The following is a 15,219-nucleotide window of genomic DNA, read 5'->3' on the forward strand; positions in this document are numbered from 1 at the left end:
CTCGCAATCCTCAGCCAGGTGGGGAGCCAGGGAGAAGCATGGTGGCAGGGCAGGGCTGCCGGGTTGGGGACAAGCCCCTGACACGAGGGGTCTGCACAGGCGCACAAAGGAAAGAAAATCAGAGGAGATGAAACCATACAAATTTCGGGTAATAGAAAGGGAGGAAAGAGACGTGCGTGTGGCCTGGGTCTCGGCTCAGAAAGGTCGATTCCAAGAAGACGCTGCTCAACTTTATATTACTTTTCAGAAAGCCAGTGAGCTGAAAAATAACTCTCACCTTTTTTTTTTTTATATTATTATTCGTTTCTTCTTCACATTGTTTTGTGCATCTTGGTTGTTCATTTCTCCCCAGCCTGATTTCATTTGGAGATTTGGCCTGGAGCCTGGAGGGGAAGACAGTCCTTCTTCTCAGAATGCATTTATTTCAAACCCTCGGCAGCCACCCCCTCGGTTCTGCCCTCTCTCATCTTGGGGGGCCGAGTGGGGAGGGATGGGGGCAGACGCTCTCCTCTAGCTCACGGAAGTCTGCGTGTTGTTCGTGGGTGGATGTGTGCGTGCACACGTGTGTGTGGGTGTGGGTGGGAGAGAGTGTTCATGAAAGGACACGCATGTGAGTCTGCATACATGTGGGAATGCACACACGTGGGCTTATGAGCTGCTGAGGGGTACACGAGTGCGCACTTGTGGGGCCGTGTCTGGGGTGTATGGGTGTGAGTGCACGCGTGGGCCCAGAACCCGCTCCAGGTGGGAGGGACCTGTGGAGCTGGGTTTTTCCGTTTCCCTGGAGTCTACAGTGGCAGTGGCTGGCTCCTTCACCTTTCACCAAGCTCAGCGAGCCACAGATGTTGTTTGAACCAGGGAAAATGTCAGCCCCCAGGAGGAGCCCAGCTTTAACTCAGAGTGAGCCCCTAGGAAGCGTGGCAGTGTATTCTGGGTATTGTGCTTTGGATCCATTTGCATTTGCTCTTTCCAGTGACTAAGGACTGGTGGGTGGGTGTGAAGGAAGGGGGGATTCTCCTCAGTGCCCGCTGCCCCTCCCAGCTCCCCGGACTCCTGGCAAGGTTGAAAGCAGAGGAGGCGAAGGAGTAGCAAGAACAAGAGCCCTCCTCAACCCCCGACTTCTCCCCGACTCCCATGGCAACCTAGAAGGATCCTCCTGACCCAAAGAGCTGTCTACCGGGTTTCAGGTGGAAGGCCGCAGAGCCAATGCTGGGTCTTCCAGTGTTCATTATGCCCCTGGCAGGCACCTCTGAAAACAGTCTCTCACATTCAAGCCTGCAGGCTCTATGGGGTGAGTGGCAGAGCACCTGAGGTTTGCTGGAGGCAGAAAACTGGAAGATGTGGGTGTTCTTCCCTCCTTCACTGCCAGCCTCACAGGTAGGGGCTCTGACGGCCCCCTCCCCAAGAAAAGCCCAGTGGGTGGTGCGGAAGACACAGCACCCCCAGGCCCGCAGCCCCTCCTGGGCCCTGGTTCATTAGGACCACCCCACTCTTTCACTATTTAGGCAAATGATGAAACTTTGGCTCAGAGAGGCTAAGTTACTTATCTGGGGGCACACAGTCCCCCAGAGTTGAGTTCTTTCTCACAGGCACGTGACATGCAAGGCTCACTCCTGGGCCAGGCGAGCTTCCAGAGGGAGACAGATCCCAAAGAGAGTGACAGGAAGAAACAATTTAAGCTCGGGTTCTACAAGGTCACAAGCAGATCCGGACCCTGCGCCCAGGGGCGTCCAGTACCTGGCAAAATGAGACTCTCAGTGGGACTGCAGGGTCACTGGTGTCTAGGCTGTGGGTGGGCCCCCGAAGCTGCCTACCAGGTCACTGCTGGATTAGCGCCATCAGTCTTCATCCACTGAGACCTGCCGGAGGCAGGGGGTGGAAAGAGATTCTGCGCCACCGTGTTCAAGTCACTTAAGATTCTCGGCACCTGCAAAATGACGATGCGGGTGGATGCTTAACTCACAGGGTTGGTGCAAAGTTTGAACATGCTGAGAGGTGTGGAAATGCCTTCCATGTTGCCTGGCACGTGGCAGTATTCAGACTGGGTCCATTTCCCTTCTGCTTCTACGGGCGGGGGAAGCTTGAAAACTCCCCCAAGTGCCCATGGGTGGGCTCAGCTTAGGGTCACCGCTCTGCTCAGCCCCTGTCAACCCTGCCCTCCTCCACCACCTCCACTGGGGGAAGCTGGGGCGTGGCAGCCGTGAGGGGGGCTCATTCCAGGTGGTCCCCTGATCTAAGGTGGGTCCCTGGTTACCCGCCCCTCCCACCCCCCCGCCTGTGCTTATTCTGTTGAGTTGCATAGAGAGCAGGGTAACTTCTGTTCTCCCTTTCCTCTTTGTTCAGGACCAGAAGCAATTGACTGGCTACAGCGGAGCGGTTCTGGTTTGCCCGAGAGAAGGTCTGAGAGAGAGGACAGCCTGTAGGCACCCTGCCTTTTCCGTAGCACCCTAGACCTCCGACTCAGGGAACGTGAGTCTTCCCTTTGACAAAAACCCCCAACATTTATGGATAATAATAACTGACATTTTTAAGCCCTTTGCAGTTGAAAAGCATCTTCGCGGCAGAGCATGATGATAAGGAGTGTGGGCCGGGGCAGCAGAAAGCCGAGGCTGATCGGCTAGGCTCTGTGTAGAGTCGGGGCACCGATACCAACCCAGGGGGAGGTTGTGGGATTCCATGAGGTAACAGATGAGTTCAGGTGACCCAGGAGCCTAATTAGCCTAAAATAAACATACCAGCCCTATCTCCGTGACCTTGTGCAAATTGCTTAAACCCTCTGGGTCTCAGTTTCCTTATTTGCAAAATGAGGCTGATAATAGTATCCACCTCATAGGGTTAAATGAGTATTAACTGAGGATTAATGGAGGATTAAGTGAGTTAATATCAATAACATACTTAGGAGAGTACCTGCTGCATGATGAGTGCTCGCTAGAATAGAATTATAATCCTTACTAGGATTATTGTGCCACCACAACTACCTTTGGAAGTAAGAATATTGTTAGCCCATTTCATAGAGAAGGAAACTGAGGTCCAAGGGGCTAAGTCACTGGCCCAAGACTTGAACTCTAGAGCTTCTGATGCCAACTGAGTTTTCCTTGCATTCCTCTGACCCCAGCAGCTTTGGCCACTTTTCCTCCATGGGGAGACCGTCCCCAGGGTGGGGGTGGGGGTGGGGGGAGGGCTCTGGTCTCCCTTGGTGTCCCTCTCACCCCAGCTTAAGACAGCCTCTCCCTCCTGCCTTCCCACAGAGCAGTGGTGGTTGCCTCAGGCTTTTTCCCCAAACAAGGGAGCAGCCTTAGAGGAAAAGGGCCATCAGGCTCCTGCCCTTGGGTTTTCCAGAAATCCTGGTATCAGCGATCCTCCTCTGATTTCAGTCCTTTGGCCATTCGGTGGTTGTGCAGTCACCGCCATTACTGGGGTGTGTGTGTTGGGGCGAGGGACATGGACAAGTGGGGTCTCTCTTCCGAAACCCCATCCAGGCACCCAGCAGTGAGGGTCTCCGTGATACAGTGTCTCCCCAAACCGCCCGCACACACCCCCCCGCGCGCTCACACACACACACACACACACACACACACACACACACACGGGTACGCGCGCACGCAGCCCTACACAGAGGAAATGATCAAGTGCAAAGAATCCTCATGTGCTACTTTATATGGCAAATAATTGAGCCGTACCCTTGTGGTCTCAGTGAGGAGTTTCATCCATATTCATGCCTGGCGTTTCCTGTGGAAACGAACACGCAGACATTCCAGCATAATGGTGGGAGCAAGAAATCTCAAGCCCTAATTCAGGCCCCCCACTCCCCGGGCCGGGCTGGGCGCTGCCGGGAGAGTGGAGTTGATAGTGTTTAAGCGGCGGGGAGGCAGCCTGCTCTGCCATGGGGACCTGGCCTCCTGTCCCTGTCCCACTCTCCTTTCTCTGGCTTCCATGCCTTCTTCCTTCCTCTCCTCTCCAGCCTCCTGGTCCTGGTCCCAGGCCCCTCTTCCCTTCCCTCTCCTTCCTTATGACCTCCCCTCCGTCCCGCCTCCCCCTGCTCGATCCCCCCCTCCCCCCACCGTCCTTGCCTTCCAGGCCTCCAGCCACCGGGGCCAAAGTTCCCTCCCGCGTGCATACAGTTTCACTTTCCTTGTCTAGTTATAATGGAGTGGGGGGTGCTGGGAAGCTGGTTTGGAGAGTGCGTGTCTGTGAATACCAAGCATGTTAATAGGTTAAAGTAAATCTAAAGTAACATTTGAAAGCAGAGAGATGAAAGCAGATCACAGGCCAAAGATCAAACAATCTAGAGCCACTTCTAAGCCTTTTACAGCTGGAGATTATTAGCATTTGAAAGTGAAGAGCATTACAGGGAGAGAGGGAAAAAAAGTTGGAAGGAATTTTTGTTGTGGAGATAAAAACTGAAATAAATGACAGCGGAAAGCAGAACTAGAAAGAGGCTGACTTATTTTAAAACCGCATTAAGACAGTGGGGGGAGGGGGGATACCGATGGCTATATTTTTAGCTCGTCACCCGGCATCTGGGCTCAGTGCTGAGGTCTGCAGCCCTCCCGGGCCTTCTAGGGGTAGGAGAGAGGTTTCCAGTCCAGGCTGATGTTCCCTTCCCTCCAGCTGAGACAGAAAGCCCTGCTCTGGGAGGGGAGTGGGGGAAGGGGATAGTGGGCTGGGCATGGGACTGAAGCCAGCCCCTTCCTCTTCACTGTCAGGCCCCCAGGGGCACGGCCCACACCCCTCTAGGGGGGCATCCAGCCGGCCTCTATAATGCTCCAACGTTGGAGTCCAGAGATTGTCCACCTACGATTTTTTTTTCTGCCATCACAGGTATGACCCTCCCCACCACATCTGATAATCTGATAACCCCCAGTCGGACCTGGGCTCCTCATTTGCCAGAGGAGATTGAGGACCCCTTCCCACCTCTGGTGCAGCAGACATTGCTAAATAGGAGAACATCGAAAACCTCCCATCCTCCACGCTTTTAATTTAGTCAGTATCTGTTTTCTGAGAACCTAGTATGAGTTAGGCATGCTGCTAAGGGCAGGGGAAAGTGTTGAACAAAACAGGCAGAATCCCTAGCTATGGGGCTCCCACAATCTTGTGTGAGGGGTAGATATTAAATAAAAGGCTTCAGGCTAAACATGGTGGGTTGATCATCATTTTTTATCACGCTTCCCTCCTGAAATCACGCTAACATGAGATTCAAGCCACTAAAACCCACCAGGAAAAGGCAAGTGGGAAAGATGACAAATGTCATCAAATCTGGGGGAGAGAAAAAGCAAATGGAAGAGTGACAACTGGCTTAATAGAACGGAGGATACTTATATGGTCCTGCCTGCAGGGAGACATCCCTGGGGAAGGAGGTTGGCCTCCAGGGACCGTCCCCCCAACCCCAGCCCTGAGGGACCAGGGGCACCGGGCATAGCAGGAGGTCAGAAGGGGCTAAAACAGGGGCCCTGGTTAGACCTCAGGGTCCCCTCCCTCTCCTGTGCAGTCAGGCAAGCCCCCTTCTCCCAAACTGGGAGAGGGGCAAGCCATCCTCTGAAGAAATTGAACCAGCGAGCCTTGTGCTCAGCGATGCCATCTGCATTGACAGATGAGAGTAAAGTATCAGCACCAGGCATAAAACAGGAAGTTTAGGTTAAATTCTGCACCCTGAACAGCAAGATCCTCACCCTTGTTACCCGACTGAGCTTTCATAATGACAACAGCCGAACTCCCATCCCTCACCCCCCACCCGAGACCAGTGGCAGGAGAATTCTTCTCTGGAAAAACTGAATGGACCAAGGGGGTAAAGGGCAATACTGAGTGTCCTCCAAAGAGAAAGCCAGCTCCCTCTCCATTCCCTCTGCGGAGAAGCCCACCAGCAAACGGGACCCAGCCGCGCCCATAGAGCTGCCAAGCAGGTTTCTCTAATGACCCACAATCTTCAATATGGACAACTAAGGATCACCAGACATTCCAGGAAAGCCTCCACCATTAAGACCAGACAAGTAAATGGGAAGAAAAAAAAAAGGAACTCAAAAGAAACAGAGACAAGGTCAGGAATAGAAGAAAACCTCAAAAATATATATTATCAATATTCTCAGAGAGATAAAAGCAGATCTTTCACCTGAAATAAGAGCAGGAGAAAGATAGATAGACAGATAGATAGATGATAGATAGATAGATAGATAGATAGATAGATAGATAGATAGATAGATGATAGATAGACAGATGATAGATGATAGATAGATAGATAGATAGATAATAGATAGATAATAGATAGATAGATGATAGATATAGATAGATAGATAGATAGATAGATAGATAGATAGATGATAGATAGATAGATAGATAGAAGATACAAGAATAAATAGATCCCATATATAAAACCAAAGCACAAAGAAGAGCTCTTGGCTATTAAAAAGGATAGCAAAAATTCAGAATTCAATAAGAGGTCTGAAAGATAAAATAGAGGACATTTCCCCCAAAGTGGCACAGAAAGAAAGAGAATAAGAGAAAGACAGATAATGGGAGAGAAAATGAGAACACTAAGGATCAGTTCAGAAGGTCCTGAATTTGACCACTGGAAATTCTAGAAAGGTTTAGAGAAAATGGAGGGGATAATTATCAAAGAAACAATAGAAGAAAATTTCCCCAGACTGAGAGATGTTCGTTTCCAGATTGAAGGGTCATTAAAGGGCCAAGGCATATGATCGTGACGTTTCAGACACCAGAGATGAGAAGCTCCTAAGAGCTTTGAGAATGGGAGTAGCAGGAGAGCCACCCTCAAGAGATTGGAGGGCAGTCTCCTTGGGAAAAAAACATAAAAATAAGTTACAGATTATTTGATACACTTGCTCATGTGACAAATAATAGCAATAGAGGTTTCCCAGTTCTATTGATTCATAAAGAAAAAAATTATGAGAAGGGTAGAGAAAAGCAAGCAAGCCAAAAATGAGGACAAGCATAAAGTTGCACAAGAAAGGAAACATAATCAGTGTTGAGTACAGTACTGTCTTGGGAGTAAAGAGTTTTTACTTACTCTTGTGTAGGAAGAGTATTGATTTAATTTTTTAAAGTGTGATATAAGTATATTATGGGAACTGAAAGTTATGAGCTAAGACTCGCACCATAAGAAGAAGTCAGTAGACAAGGTCAAAAATTGTTCTGTCAAAAAACGGAGTGAGAAAAAGAGAACAGTAGCCGCCTGCCTTGTGTGGGTAGCAGTCAGTACTTAGCAAGAAGGTGCGGAAGGAAACTCCCCAGGGGGAGGGTAAAGTTCTGCTTCTTGGTGGCGGTTTGGTTACATGGTCTTATGTCTAGGTCTGAACTCATGAATTGGTACACTTAAGATGTGTACATTTCATTGCATATGAAATGTATTTCAAAAGGAGGGGGAAAAAAGGACCACCAGCAAATACCGAATTCTAATGAGATGCTTGGCGAAGTGCTTAGGGATGAAGTGTACTCACATCTGCCACTCACTTGGAAATGTGCCAGAAGGTAAGGTGGAATGATGGGTGGGTAGAAGGACAGAAAATTAAAAAGTTATGTGACAGAACAGATATAACACAATGTTAATTGTAGAGTCTAGTTGGTGGGTTTATGGGCATTCGCTCTAAAGCTTTTCAACTTTTTATACATTTGAAATTTTTTGTAATAAGATGTTGGGGAAAAAAGTAGAAGCATGAGCATGTTGTTTGGGTGAAGGGCTCTAAACACAAGGAGAAACAGCCAAGAGTTGAACATGGTTATCTCTGGAGGGTGGAAGAGATGTGATTGGGGCCTGCTGCCTTCCATGAAACATCTCTTGACATTATTTGATTTTTAAATTCTGCGTATGTATTCCTTTGATTGAAAAAAGAAACCCAGTTTAAAAAGGAAAAAAGGACGTATTTATTGATAAGTATTTTAAAACATGAAAAGTACTTGCAAAAAAAAAAAGTATACAATTTCATAATTTGTGAAAGACAAGAGCAAGATTCTAGGACAGAGAGAAGTGGGGTGCTCCTCAAGGCTCTGAGCTGGGGAAGGACTGTCTGAGCCCTGGAAGGTGGGGTTTCAGGCAAAGGGAAGTATATCACAAAGGTCCAAGAAGGCCAGAGGTCCTTGGTGTAAGGGAGAAGGAGGAAAGGAGGGAAGGAGGAGGAGGAAGAGGGGAGGAGAAGAGGAGGTAAGGGAGGAGGAGGAGGGGTGGGGGAAGAGGAGGAGGAGAAAAGGAGGAGGACAAGAGGAGGGGAGGAGGAGAATGGGCCGCCTCTATGCTTTCAGGTTCCAGGTAGAAAGCCCCAGGTGACCAGCAGGACTCAAAGCAGAAGAGGACTCAAGCTCTTCGCCTGACTGTAATTGCTGCCTTTTTTGTCTTCCAACAGTTTTGCTCTGTTTTTGCAATGTCTGTGCTATGGAATCTCAGGGAAGCTTTTCAGGCCCAAGTGATGAAGGTTGGGGAGGGCGCAACAAGACCTTGGCCCTGGCACTTGCGGGGGAGGGTTCCCCAGGGGAAGATCACTCCATCTGGCCCCAGCCTCCCTTCTGTACCACCCCAGCCTTGGGTTCTCCTCCTGTGTTTAACCTCCGAGGTCTTGCAGGGTGTTGTTAACCAGGGCAAAACCCGCCTCACACATCTCCTCCCAAGATGCAGACTCACTGTCCGCGGGGGTGTTAGGCGCAGAATCAAGTGTGTGCCCTTGCTCTTGACCGAGACCCAGGTCCTCATCCCCAGCAGCACTTCCCAGGCTCCCTTTGTCAGCCTGGATAGCAAGAAGCTGGGGGTGGACACAGGGCATCCTAGTGAGAGGGAGGGCAAATGAAAAAGCAAAGTGTAGGGAATTGGGGAGAAACTAGGCTGAATCACTCCATGAGAACAGAATTCTCCCCCCAGGAAAGTGGAGGGGACTGGGGAATTGGGGGTCCGCCTAGGAACAAGGAAACCCTGGGGACAGAGGCAGGGAGGGGGCTTGCCCCCCGGGAAAGGTGTCTGGGTGGACTGCTGGGTTGTTGGAAGAGCTTCAGAAGGAGCCCAGAGAGCAGGAGATGCCCAGAGTCCAGCAGCCCGGCATGAGAGACAGCCATGCACCTCTGGCTGGCAGGTGCCCGCCCCCGGTGACAGTGAATGGCACCGAGCAGGGACGCCCAGGGCTCTGGCTCAGAGCCAGAACTGCTGAGGTTTTTATGCTAATGCTGCTTGTCAAGCCGTCAGCGCTCAGGGCAGCCGGACTTGACAGGGAAGCAGCTGGGTCCCCTGGGTTTTGCTTCCCCTGAGCCTCGCCCAAGTCCTCAGAGATGTCCAGCAAGGAGAGCTGGAGGGGGAGCAGGGGATGCTCGTGGAGGGCTGGGGCCGGCAGAGGGCCAAGGGGCCATGGGGCCTCCCCAGGGCCTCCTAAGAGGAAATCCCACCCTGCCCTAAAGCCCACCCACTCTAAAGTGGGAGCCCAATAGCCGGAATGGATGGCACCCCTGGGTTTTCCCCGTGGGAAGGGAGCAGAGGATTCATTCCACGTCAATGATTCAGCCCCAAGGACCCTGCCTGGAGGAATCTGACAGGGGGCAACAAGTTGTAGAGGGAAAAGCACAGGGCACAGGGGATGAAGACGCAGGGCCCAGCCTGCTTCTGTCACTCAGTGTGTGACTTTGGCTGAGTAGCCGCGCCTCTGTGGACTCCAGCTTCCTCCCCTGTAAAGTGACAGTGATGGCGGTGGTTTAGACGCACTCTATTTAGCACATAGGCACTGAATACTGCTCATGCACCAGGCACCAGAGTAAATGAAATAAAGGTCAATAAACTCGGCCTCTGACTTCAGATGGACTGGCATTCCTGTAAGGAGGATGGGACATGCCTCACATCTCATTGCCCTGGACTTGGGTGCGAGGTACTCAGGGGATCCCGGGTTAGGGCGTACCTCACACGATGTGACACAGAAATGGAAACTGTGACCTCCACCCCGGGGTACACCAGGGGCCTAACCTGGGCTGGAGATCTGCGAGATTCTTGGAAATTACTTTCAAAGCTGTGTGGCAGGCAGGATCTGTGGGGAAATCTGCTTTCTGCCTTTTTCCGTGAGAAGCTGGGAGGATAGGTGGCATGAATGAGCACTGAACTTGGGAGTCTGGAGACCCATTTCTAGTTCCCAGGAGCTGTGTGACGGTGGGCAAGGACTTTCCCTGTCTCTGAGTTTCCATGTTTCCCTTGGTAAAATGGGACCCATCCATCCTGAGAATTCACTGCTTCTAAATGCAGAGGACACTTGCTGAGCCTTTCCAGGAAGTGGTCCTACCCATGAGGCTGCCTGGCTCCTAAGGGTGGAGCCAGCCAGGGTGTCGTAGCAGGTGGGACCCCCAAGAATGCCCGATGGGTGCGAATGTGTGCTGACTCATCACCTCTCCGGGCATCTACCAGCATTCCCCGAGACATGTGGGGAAGCTTCCTGTAATTGGTTTATGGACGGTTCTCTCAGCATTGTGTCTGGCCATAAAATATACTCACTTCATAGTCTCTAAGGAACTGCCAGGCCTTCCAGCTATAACTCTGAGCCCCCGGCCCCTCCCGCCTGGCCTGACACTTTGTTTGGTGAATCTGATTTGATTTTGATCTTAAATCTCCTCTAAATGCCTCTGAGCAGTAGCCACAGGAAGAGTGGGAGTGGCGGAGAGGAGGAGGATTGCTGAGAATTACGACCCAGGCCCATTAGGAAGGGATGACCGCTCAGCACCGTCCCTTCTAAATCACACCTGAGAAGAATGTCACCAACTCCTGAGCAGGCTTCCCGAGCTGGCCAGCAGAGACACTGCCTGGGAGGGCGGGAGCACGGGACTCTCTCAGCCTGGCCTCCCTGTCCTCTCTGCTCAGGGCCCCCGGCGTCCCTCCCGGGCCTTCCTGTGGCTGCTGTGTTCTGGACACTCTCCTTCTCAGTCTCTCCAACGATTCGCTCCTCCTTTTGCAGGATTCCAAGAAGTTGGTGCCCAAAAGGTAGTGCACTGGAGTGGCTGGGAACCTCGTGGTGATGGGGATCAAAATTACAGGGATGACAGTCCTTCCGTGCCAGGGCAAGAGCCACTTGGAGGCTCCTGTGACCTCACCTCCCTTCCTCGGAGGGAGGAGCCATGGAGAAAGATGGGAAGTAGAGTCCCTTGCCCAGTGGACTGGGCCATACGAGCTGCTGGCCGGGGCGGTGGGCCTCAGTCGTGTCTGTTTGCAGAGAGTACAGCATTCTGACTCTAGGAACTCACTCGAGCTTTGTAACTCCGCTGCAACATCTCCTCGCCACAGTCCATCCCTCCCTCCTCTCTGTGAGCATTTGGGTCTAAAAAGGACAGGGCAGTGGCTGAGGGCCTGAGCTCTGAAGTCAGACTGTCCAGATTTGAATCTAGATTCCACCACTTACTGTGCGACCTTGGACCATTGCCTAGCCTCTCTGTGCCTCAGTGTCCTCAACTATAAAGGACAAGATAATGAGAGTGCGCGTGCCTCGGGATCATTGTGAGAATTATCCGTATACGGCTCTCAGAGCAGCCCCCAGCACATGTGAGCTGCTACTCCATTGTTAGTATTCGCTGGGGTGGGTAGCCGGGGGTAGGGGGCTCAGGAAGGACACGGAATGTTCACTTTCCACTATACCATGTCTTCCCTATGTGTCCAAGGCCTAGGATGAATGAATGAATGAATGAATGAATGAACGAACGAACGAGTAGCACTGAGTATGGGAGTATGGGGGATGCAAAGACCCCAAGTATTTACCTTCTAGTTGGGCAGCCAGGACAGCCATCACAGGGAGAATGTTCCATGGGCCAGCCTGGCAGCAGGAACTCACAGGTGGATCCAGAAGGCCACCAGCAGCAGGAGTTCTGGGAGGGAAAGACCAGTTGTCTGAGGTTAGGGAGTGTCCAGATACCCCCAAACATCCCTGCCCTTCAAAGAGGGAACACTTATGGGACTGAGGCCCCAAGGGATGCTAGGCGAGGGAGGGTAGGGCCACGATTCACTGGATTTACCCTCAATTAAGTCTCCCAAGCTTTGATGCATGGTTAAGATTTCCTAGGTGCCTTTGGTCCCAGAGTATTAACCAAAGGATCTTTTAGTGTTCATGGCTGGGGGTTTGAAAAAATCACAAAGCCATTTTTTTTTTTTTCTTAGAGCTAGAGGGGCTTTAGGAATGAACATTTTTACCAGTGAATTTATAGAGGGGAAGCTAAAGGTCAGAGAGTCGAAATGGCTTTCCTAAATCTGCTGAGCTTCTCTCCCAAATGGGTCCCTTCATTTCTTGTCACTGAATCCCTATCCTCACCACTGGTGGAGAGGACCTCAATCACTTGTCCAGTTTTAGAGAACTGAAAGTAAGAGCGGAGACCCAGACTGGTGAAGGGGCTTTGGGTAAGCCCTGCAGGTCAGCAACAGAACCGGCAGAACCAGGGCTTCCGACCCCAGTCCAGGCCTTCTTCCCCAAAGGTTAGCTGCTCCCCTCCCTGCCCACCCCAATGGTCCGCTGCCCAGCACACCCTGATCTTAGGCAACTGGAGCCTCCTGGAGCTGAGCGCCGTGACAGCAGAGATGCTCCTGCTCAGGATGGAGGGGAGCCGTCCCCCCCAACACGGAGCACCTGGCCGGGAAGCTGGCTTTCCCAACCACCCTTTGTCAGCGGCTCCTCTAAGCAGAACACACCACACGCAGCCTGAGAAGGAGCCTTGAGTGCCAGGGAGGCTCCGAGTCGGTATCGAGAGGATTTTCATAAACACAACTGTCTGTGTCTGGGCAGCCATGTGGAAAGTTGCAATATAACCCACTGATGTCATGTGGCAGGGGAAACAAGATTTCCAGAGGCAGCCGTGCTGCTCTTGCCAACCTCCGCGTGGAGCAGAATCCCAGACAGGCTTTTGAAAGAAAGGGAAGGGGGGAAAAGGTCTGCAACAAATTGCGAAACAAAACCCTGGTTCCTAGGTCTGCGAGGAAGGGAGGCAGGGAAGCGGGTTGGGGAGGGTCTGGAGTCCCGGGGGAAGCGAGCCGGGCTGTGCGGTCACCCTGCAGGCCCCGTTCTGTGAGAAGGTGCGGGCAGCCTCCCAAAAGTGCTGGCATGCGCTGACCTCCCCCTGCCGCCCCTCACCTCGGATCCCTGGGCCTCAGAACCACCTGTTTCTCTCCCCTCCAGTGGACTACACTGAGCCCCCACCAGACCCTGGCTCTCCTAGTCTTTACAATCTCCAGATTTCCGACCCCTGGTAACCTATTCCACCACCCGTTTTGGGATCACGTCTAAAGCCTCACTCACACTTGGGCTGCTGCAGCTTCAACCCGGTCCTGGTCCCGCACTGGGGCAGGGCCCCCAGAGGAGGGGAGCGGTGGGGGGACAGGGTGTCCTTCTTTCTCTCTTGGTGTCTCACAGAACGTTACCTGGCTTCTCCACGGGCTCTGGCGGCCAGCACACCTTGGCCGGGTCGGTTCACCTGTCTGCCCTGGGCTTCTCTTATTTCTACCAGGGGGTGCAGGGCAGATACGGTATTCAGGGTTCCTCTGAGTTCAAAAAGTCTACCATTTTATGACTATTTACACATAAGGAGTAGCAGAGTAGTGTCGATTACATAAAGGATATTTTGTGGTTTTATGAATACTTCTGGGGATCTTCTTCAAATTATAAAGTAATCGTTCTACTGGCAGAAAACTTGAAAACCGAGACTGAGCATTAAACAAACAAACACCTCAAATACAACCCAGGTATAATTTCTATTAACTTTGGAACGTGTTTTTTTGGTCTATAGAGTTTGCATATCCATATATTTTTTAAGTAAAAATATTATACTATAATAAGGTTCTATACTTTGTACTTTAATCATTTTGGAATACACTGTAAACGTTTTTTCTTGTATGGATATTCTTCTGCAACATGGCATTTTCTTGAAAGTTATTCTTCTCATGATTTTTAATATTCGGGAAAATTGCAAATGAAGAAACACAAATGGCCAGCAAACCTATGAAAAACACTTTGCCTCAAGAATAATCAAAGGAAAGCAATGCGGTATTATTTTCACATATCAGATTAGCATAGATTTTATTTTTTTAAAGCTGACACAATCTAGTTCGTTACCTGGATGAAGAAATGGACAATCTTTTACATGGCTGGAAGCTTGGAATCTATCTATCTGGAAGAATGTTTTGTATCGAGATATGAAATGTGTAAGATTGTTCACTTACTAGTTCTACCTCTGGGAATTGACCCTGTGAGAGTAACCACCTAAGCATGAAAACATAGAAGTACGAAGATGTTTGCTGAAGCATTGTTTAGAATAGCAAAATTTTCGTGACAACCTAAGTGTCCGTCAATAGGGGAATGCTTAAGATAAGTATGAGACCTACGAAATGGGAAAATAGTATGCAGTCATTAAAAATTACATGCATTGGGCGCCTGGGTGGCTCAGTTGGTTAAGCGACTGCCTTCGGCTCAGGTCATGATCCTGGAGTCCCGGGATCGAGTCCCACATCGGGCTCCCTGCTCAGCAGGGGGTCTGCTTCTCCCTCTGCCCTCTTCCCTCTCGTGCTCTCTGTCTCTCATTCTCTCTCTCGCAAATAAATAAATAAAAAATCTTAAAAAAAAAAAAAATAAAAAAAATAAAAAAATAAAAATAAAAATTACATGCATTGACCAGAAAGATGTCTTGGATATTTTGTGGAGTGAAAAAAATCAGATAACAGAACAGCATGCAAAGTCTGAGCCCATTTATGTAAATTGCACAGATCTGCACAAAAATGCACAAATCTGTATGTGTATCGAGATCATGAAATGCCCGAAGCACTGTTACTTCAGGTAGGAGGGGCTTACAGGTGGCAGTCTGGTCTGGGGGTGGGGCAGGGAGAGGATTGAGGACTCGCTTTGAAAATGCATTTGCCAACCAACCACCAAGTTTTCGTGTGTGGTTTTTTTTCTTAGAATGTACGTTCATTTGGTATTGCAGAAAGGGACAGTGATGGAGATTAGGAACACCTCCATCTGCCGACAGGTGTTGACCAAAATATTAGCAGTGATTATCTCTTGGAGGTGGGATTCAGTATGTCTTAATTTCTTCTTTGAATTTTTAGTATTATTTAAAGATTTAACAAAAAGCATTTTGCAATATTTGTTGTTAGGGAAGGCTCACAAGTGCTGTTTACTTTCTTTCTTTTAGCATATCCTGAGAGCCTGGATTTCTGTGTCCTACCTGTCAACATTTGCAACCTTAACCTCTCTCGCCTTGCTCTTGCCCTTCCCCCCAAGAACC

At 50.4% G+C, this 15,219-nt stretch overlaps 1 long non-coding RNA gene across 1 annotated transcript; it reads right to left on the reverse strand.

The window, feature by feature from the left end:
* Positions 1–285: 285 nt before the first annotated feature.
* LOC116647015 lies at positions 286–11,816 on the reverse strand. Its single transcript, XR_004302246.1, has 3 exons — positions 11,714–11,816; positions 1,738–1,927; positions 286–383 (listed from the first exon to the last, which is right to left on the reverse strand). It is a non-coding gene; the product is annotated as an uncharacterized LOC116647015 (long non-coding RNA).
* Positions 11,817–15,219: the final 3,403 nt, after the last annotated feature.

This window comes from Phoca vitulina, unplaced genomic scaffold, assembly GCF_004348235.1.
Source record: "Phoca vitulina isolate PV1807 unplaced genomic scaffold, GSC_HSeal_1.0 scaffold38, whole genome shotgun sequence".
NCBI lineage: Eukaryota > Metazoa > Chordata > Mammalia > Carnivora > Phocidae > Phoca > Phoca vitulina.